This window comes from Asterias rubens, chromosome 14 (genome assembly GCF_902459465.1).
Source record: "Asterias rubens chromosome 14, eAstRub1.3, whole genome shotgun sequence".
Taxonomy (NCBI): domain Eukaryota; kingdom Metazoa; phylum Echinodermata; class Asteroidea; order Forcipulatida; family Asteriidae; genus Asterias; species Asterias rubens.
In genome coordinates this window covers 13,650,976-13,657,539 of record NC_047075.1, presented here as the reverse complement: position 1 = coordinate 13,657,539, position 6,564 = coordinate 13,650,976, and the positions used below count along the sequence as shown (strand labels likewise).

The following is a 6,564-nucleotide window of genomic DNA, read 5'->3' as shown; positions in this document are numbered from 1 at the left end:
ACTTATGCAAATTAGGTACCCTTCCAAGATTTTTTTTCAGGTGTCACCCCTTCTAAAGATCTTCTCTAGGACCTAAATAATATATCTACCAAGTTTGGTGCTTTGGGCCAGTCAGTCACGATCTCATCAAAATTTGGACCTAAGCAACCTGACTATTACACTGAATATTATAGTATTTCGCACACTTCCGTCACCCCACACTAAATTCAAACGACACATCACCACACGTGCATGTCTTCGTCTCTTTGCAAAGAAAGATATAAACTGCCGTAACACTCTTTCTACGACCCAATAACTAAAATGGGGAATATACATGGATAAAAATGCCAATACCAATCATTACTAAAAGACAGTGTGATCCATCCTAGCTCTTGCGGCGTTTCCAAGATGGACGTCTGGGCCTTGGTCATCGTTGTCTGCGATGTCAACAATCTCAAGTTGCCTCTGTCATCCCAGATACGGCTCGTTGAGTATCTTGCAGATGTTGAAAAGGACGGCACAGGCAACGATGACTTAGCAGGCTTTTTCGGGGGCCACACGTAACCCCTTTCGCAGACATGGGAATTCCAATTTGATTTGCCCATTCGCCTGCTCAATGACGACTCTGCCATGACGATGAGCACTGCAAATTAGACATTTCAGGCAGTAAAAGTATAAAAAACTTTTAGTCTTTTTTAAGGGGAAAACTACCTCCACACTGCTTTTTTCAAGAAGGCCTTAACAAGAAACGTATATAGTCTGCTGCAACGAAAACGTAGGCCTACGTACCCCATGGAAGCAGAGGCCTATTATTCCACCCGGCATTTTGATTGTTTTTTTGTTGTCACGTTACGGTTTAAGGACGGGTTGACGCTGAAAGTAGGCCTAAAAATCCCATAAAATCTTACTCGTAGTTTCGTTCTCTGGCAGTTGCTGGTTGCCGGAAGGGGGTCATCAGCCACTCCAGTTGGGGGTAGCCGGAGTCTCCCAGGAGAATGCCCTGAAGATCTCCTCTTCTGAAAACCTGGGCAATTTCGCTGCGGGTGAGGATCCGGCTGTCGTGAACTGACCCAGGCCAGTTCGCGACAACGTTGTTGATTCTGTAGCTGGTGTCACATATCAGCTGGACATTTAGGCTGTGTACACCCTTCCTATTTACATATGTAAATTCGTTTTGTCCTAGTGGGCAGGCGTCGAGGGGAACGTGTGTGCAATCCACTGCACCAACCACCCCCGGGAACCCACAGAGGTTGTGAAACCCCCACTGGGTTTTTGCAACATCCGCTGCTGCTGCAGGCCATTTAATATAATCGCCTCTCATCCCCACCAAGATATCAGTCACTCTGTGGACGATCCTACATACACTTGCTTCGGAGATCCCATGGTGAGCAGAAGTTGTAGAAACACCCCGTTGCGTAAAAGCAAAGTGCGACGAACACTTGCACATCTGCCGGGATCGCATGGCTCCGTTGCGTTTCGGGCTGTAAAAGTGGCTCTAAGATGTCTTACACCCGCATCACCCCATTTCTCGTAAATCGATAATACTTATGCATCCTTTTGTCGTTGTAGTCATCTAGAGGATTCGTTCTGTCTCGGAAAATCCGTTCTCTTTGGAGAACACGAGCATTGTTAACGTACAGCAGATGCAACGCCATTTTGAATTTACGATGGATTTGAGTTTTGCGTCTACTCAAGAGCGCCCGTAAAAATCAATCGCAAATTCGCAAGACTTGCGACGGGCTTGCGATGGATTTCAAAACGTCTGACTTCAGTGAAATCAGTTTTTAAAATCCGTCGCAAACTTGCGACTGATTTCGTGATTTGCGATGGATATTGGCTGTTTGCGATTGATTTAAAGTTTAGTGAAATCGGCCCCTGGTCCAGAGAGTATGAACTCTCAACCATTTACTGCATACGCGTGCGTTGACTGTTTCATTCTTAAAGGGTATCGCCATTATTATACTATGATGATGTGAACGCCATCACGTGCACGTGTGCAGTAAAAGGGTGATAGTTAACTATTCAGTGTCTAGCCGCAGACTCTGTGATCATGATGACACAGCCCCTTTAATAGCACGGTATTTATTAAGGGCATGAATAAATATCCAAGGTGGAGCTTTTGGGCTTTTATTTATCTTGTTTGATTTTAAAGTAAATCTACATGTATACTGCATTATTCTTTGACTTCATGGTCTTGTTTATTTTAAGTGACATGACTTTTTTACGTTCACAGTATTACGAAAACACATAATACTCTCCTCAAATGTTATACTTTGACCTCCTTGTGTTTTGGTTTTTGTTCTGAATATAATTTGATTGCCGTACACAAACCAGAAATTTGTTTGATTGTGAAAACCGAACAACGTTGACAGTTAATGGTCTCAAAATTGTGTCAAAATAGTGTACATTAATAATTGAACATAAACAAATATATATATTTTTATATAAAAATCAGCAATATAAACGTCTCCGTAATGGTTTGACATAATCTTAAACAAGGCACATTTAAAACTTCAACAAAGTTGAACGCACACATAAAGGAGTTACGGAATAACCATCAAACTGCAAAAGAAAATGGTGAATCAGTACTTTTGCCGAATGTGTTAAAAAGACATGATATAAACGTTTACCAAGCAGCTGTAAAACAATTATTCGAATGAAAAGTATAGACGCATAACATAGTTAACGGTTTCCCTTTATCTCTGACCCCCCCCCCCATTGATAATGTTACAGGGCCTATATTGAATACTTAAGATACAGAACAGTCTACCTATTGTGTGGAATAAACACCTTTATTGTCGTCAAAAGCATGCAGTGGTACAAATAATACAATACAGTGTAGACATATTATAACTGTCTCCCCATTGCGTGGAATAATATACTCATTGTTGTTTAGGAACTGGGAAGGCCAGGTACAAATCAAGGTGCTTACCAATACAAAATATTGGTCTTATTGTATGGAATAATAGTACCTTCCACTGTTGACTTGACACAGGTCGTATTTAACGACATATCTCATTGCCATTGTCCTAAACACATCGAACGCTCGATCCAGGCAGCTCATTATTCCATAATGCTTAGCTGGACCATGCCACACATTCTAGAGGAGTGTCAATAGGGGTCAGTGACTTGGTCAGGAGGGGCGCGAAAAAAAATCTGCCAGTAGTTGCCTTTGTGTAAAAAAAGTTGATATGTCAATGGAACTTGTCTCTGATACCCGATGCACAAGTGGAACCTTGCTACTATAACTTCTTTCTTTAATTTTATGTTACCAACCTTGTCTTTTAATCCCATAGGTTTATGACTGCTGTGGGTCACGTTGTGGCGATGTAAAAACCACATTATCAGTTCATGGGATAAGTCCGCGTATACAACACACCAACGTTCTGCAAATTCGCTTGATGGGTTGGTGGTCTTCAGCTCCTTAGCTGTTTTGACAAGATGCTGACCACCAAGTACGAGGTACTTGTAGTCATTGACATGCAGATTTATTACATGAACAAAATGTTAAAGCACTTGTAAATTTTGATGTGTGCCCTGGACTAGCGATGACTTTCACGGGGACTGCCAAATTTAATCTTGGAAGCCTTCGGGTAGTCCCTGGAAAGTCATGGGGTAAGTGCCACAAGAAGGAGCAACTGATTTTGAAGAGAAGGGGTTTGCCCCGGTGTTAAGAGAAGGGGTTTGCCGGGTGTGTCTTGAAATGTGCAGCCGCACCTGGCACCTGGTGTAGATGCTAAACAGGCTTTGACAAGTAGATGTAAATGTACAGTGTAGAAGTCATGTAAATTGTATGTATCTTTTGCCCATCAAACTGGTATAGGAATGTCTTCCACCAGTGCACAGACGGGTTGGTAACACTCGTCTGCAAATTCTGTCAATTCCCTCTTCAGATACTTCACAAAACTGTCATCAATTGGTCGAATTTGTTGTCCAAATTCTAGCCTTTCAATGTAAATTTTGAAGTGACCTGTAAAATATAAATGAAAATTATTTTCATACACAAATTAACAAACACAATCATTTTTGTAAATGGTAAATTTTACCTGTACATGTAAAATGTAATTTAGGAAAAAGATTAATTATCTTTATATGAAGTTGTGGTACTTATTTCCAAAAACTTTGTGTTGTAAATTTACCAATGAGGTGCTTCTTGGCATTATTCTCATAATCCATGGTTCCTGTGTTGATTTTGGGTCGCTTTCTGACGGGTTGGCTTGAAACACTCTCCTGAGTTGAATCTGTTGTAGGCTCACTTGAACTGTATCAAACAAATCATTGTAAGTGTACAATTAGGTTTGGCAAGTAGAAATGTTTATAGAACACCCAAGCATATCCTTGCCATTTGATTGGAGGATTGTCCATCACGTAATGGCAAATAAATTTACTATTGCACGCCATGTCACTTGCCATGTATGCCACTGCGTGCATGTGTCTTTGGTAATCTAAATTACCACCTACTAATTTCAACCAATTATTATCGACACAAACTAATTTACTAAACCCATAGCAACCAATGTGCTTTACGTTACCCATAGCAACCAATGTAAATACCCATAAAAATCAATGTATTCCCACTGCAACAGCAGCTTTTTGGTGGCTAGGCGTCAACATCCAGGCACAATAATAATAAATAACACTTATAAAGCGCATTTTACAGACATAAAATGCTCTGGTACTATATAAAGAAAGCTACGAAAAAGTTTTGGGTGTTTTACAAGATATATTGACTGCTTTTATTTGTTTTATGATTAAAACTACAGTTCAACTTTCCTGGGTGACCCTGAACAGTATTCGCAATGTTATCACAACTGCCTTGGTTAACTTTAATGTAGTTTGTGAAATTTAAACGTTGATTTGAAACTTACTTGTTACCATTCAGAGATTCTACATCACTTTCTTGTGTGTCCATCGACTCCTCTTCACCATCCTGGTGTAGTAGCTCTTTGAATTTGGCCACAAAGGAGACAGCAGAAGTCAGTGTTTTGAATATCCCACTGAATGGCGTCTTGTTCCATTCAAATTGATGACGAGACAAAATCTGAGCTTTGTCATCCTGTCCACTAAATTTGAACTGGTAAAATACAAATAAACATGCACAGGGATTAATAAGTCATATAATTATATTTGTTAAAGGAATACGTTGCCTTGGAACGGTCGAGTTGGTCTTTGAAAAGTGTTCTATAATTGTTTGTTACAATGCATAGGGCCTATTTGTAGAAAGATGTTGTTAAAGTAGAAAACAATGATATACACAAATATGCCTCAAAATTGCGTGGTTTTCTTTTGACCTCGTCTACTAACATGGGAGTCAAATTTTTACACCCATACATGACGTAAAAGGGAAACCGTGCTATTTTGAGTTCAGTGATACTTGTGTGGATCATTATATTCTACTTAAGTTAAGAACATCTTTCTAACCATATGCATTTCATAACAAACGGTTTCAAACGCTTTTTAAAAACCAACTCGTCCGATCCATGTCAGCGTGTTCCTTTAAGCTGTTAAGTTCATACTTTTAAATAACGTATTTATTTATGGAAGTAAAATGGTAGCTATATACTAGGCCTAACTAATAATAGTATAGAGATAGATGGTAGACCCCTTGTTGCACAAATAAGTAAATACATTGTACTAGGCCTAGGGCCCACCTACCACAATTTGACAGGTGACATACATTAGACTTAGTGTATTTATTAAGTATGAAATTGTGTTTCTTAATTTTTCTTTGTATGTATATCTGTAACAACTTGTCCACACTAATTGTCAATAAAAAGTAAATTACAGATACGAAAATGAACATGAATGAGTGATTGCTTGTTATTTGTTTATTTTATATTTATTATGACATTTCTTTTGAATAAAATTGGGTGGTGAACACGGTGAATCCGAAGCTTATACAGCTGTTAAACTTACCAATACTGCTTCCACCAAAGTTCTGTTCCGAGGAACTTGAAGACTAGTGCTGGACCTTGCCACACTCACAGATGTAACATGCCCAACTACATGGGAAATTCGTCTGTGCGGCCCACTGCCGTATTGACGGAGAGGGGAGCCGCTTTTGTCAGCAGACCCCTTTGACTTGGGGTCGCTACAATGGATGTAAATTTCGTCTTCTTCTTTAACCAGCCACCACAGCTTTCCCTTCGTCATGTTACTTTCTAGTTTGTCAAACAACTGCTAATTTTTCAGTACCACAGATTACAAAGTTTTTAGCAGCTCGACTCACAGAAAGTGGGCGTATTGTAATTGTGTGTGTATCAAAAAGTTTTGCATAAAAATTTGAATTTTCGCGCCGATTTGTGTGTGAAATGAATCGTCCCAAAATAGGGGGTACTGGTATTTTGTTTAACTTTATTTTTGAAGGTTGAAAGCAGTTTGCAGAAATCTTTCAAAACATATTTGTAGTACTGTGTGTATTATACGTCACCTTGTTTGGGATATCAAAACTTATTGCGGCTGTATACGAATAGTAAAGACAAATTGAACTTTTTGCACCCCTTTTGTGAAATGGTTTCGTTCATTACCTATCGTCCTTCCAGGCAGCAGCAGCATCAACGCAGCACGGAGAGTAGACTGGTCCCC

General features: G+C 39.6%; 1 pseudogene; it reads right to left on the bottom strand.

Moving 5' to 3' along the window:
- Positions 1-273: 273 nt before the first annotated feature.
- On the bottom strand, positions 274-1,634 carry LOC117299193 (annotated as a pseudogene).
- Between the last annotated feature and the right edge of the window lie 4,930 nt (positions 1,635-6,564).